We start from the raw sequence: 1,621 nt of genomic DNA on the forward strand, positions 1-1,621 counted from the left end.
AAAGATCTTTTGATCAAGAGGGAGTGGAATACCTGATGGCCAGTATCACTTCCAATCTCAATGGATGGAGGAATAATATAATTTCTGGTCCCAAGAGAGAAGAGGCCCTGAGAAGCAGTATTGATTGCAATCCCAATGGATCAGGGGCCTTTTCTGGGTAAGGACCAGAATGCAGACTAACAGTGTAGTGACCACACCTCCCCCCAGATCATATCATCTTGGAAGTACTGCAAATGTTCAAACCCTCAGAACTACCTCTGAAAACAGCAGCGTGACAAAGCCCGAAACTTGAGACAAAGCCCTTCTCCCCTCAAATGACAGGAACAGAGCCTAACTTTAAATAAATAATCTGGAAGATAGATCAAGGAGAGATAATTTAAGAATTATTGGACTACCTGAAATGCATGTCCAATTCATTCATCTGTTCTTTCTCTCTTTAACTGATATACACATTTAGAGATATGAAGTTTCCCTGTTTTGGATGCATCCCACAAATTTTGGAATATTGTCTCATTGTTGTCATTCTCTTAAATGAAAATTTTAATTGTTTCTATAATTTGTCCTTTGACCCACTCATTCTTTAGGATTAGATTATTTAGTTTCCAATTAGCTTTTTGTCTATATTTCCAAGCCCTTTATTAAATGTAATTTTATTGCATTATGTTCTGAAAAGAGTGCATTTAATATTTCTGCTTTTCTGCATTTGATTGTAAGGTTTTTATGCCTTAATACATGGTCAACTTTTGTAAAGATGGATATTTAATTTAACTGAGGACTTTCAAGCATTCCTGATGAAAATACCAGAGCTGAATGGAAAAGTTGACTTTCAAATACAAGACTCAAGAGAAGCATTAAAAAGGTAAAGAGAAAAGAGAAATAGTAAGCAACTCAATAAGGTTAAACTATGTACCTTTCTACATGTGAAGATGATGAATGTATCTTCTAAGAACTTTATGATTATTGGGGCAGTGAGGAACATGCATAGACAGAGGGCATGGGTGTGAATTGACTGTGATGGGGTGATATCTAAAAAGTATAAAATTAAGGGGTGAGATAGAGTGATGACTATGATGGAATAACACCTAAAAAAACAAAATTATGGAGTGAGAGGTAGAATGGGATAAATTATCTCACATAAAAGAGGAGTGAAAGGGCTTTTACAGTAGAGAGAATATAGAGGGGTGGTGAGCAATGCTTGAACCTTACTCTCATCAAAATTGGCTCAAAGAGAGAATTTCTTATCCTACAGAGAAGTAGAAGGAGAAGAAGGTAAGGAAGGGGGTAGAGCTAAGAGAAGAGAGGGAGGATTGGGGAAGATGGTAGTCAGAAGCAAAATAGTTTTGATGTAGGACAGGGTGAAAGAAGAGAAAGAGAAGGATAAATGGGGAAAATAGGATGGAAGGAAAAACACAGTAATCAAAGCTATGGAAAAAATTTACAGAAAATTTCTCTGATAAAGGACTCATTTCTCAAATATATAGAGAATTAGGTCAAATCTATAAGAATACAAGCCATTCCCCAACTGATAAATGGCCATGGAGAATGGCTGAACAAATTGTAGTGTAAGCATGTAATGGAATACTATTGTTCTATTAGAAATGACGAGCAGACAAACTTCAGA

This window comes from Vombatus ursinus, unplaced genomic scaffold (assembly GCF_900497805.2).
Source record: "Vombatus ursinus unplaced genomic scaffold, bare-nosed wombat genome assembly UNPS02014773.1, whole genome shotgun sequence".
Lineage (NCBI taxonomy): Eukaryota > Metazoa > Chordata > Mammalia > Diprotodontia > Vombatidae > Vombatus > Vombatus ursinus.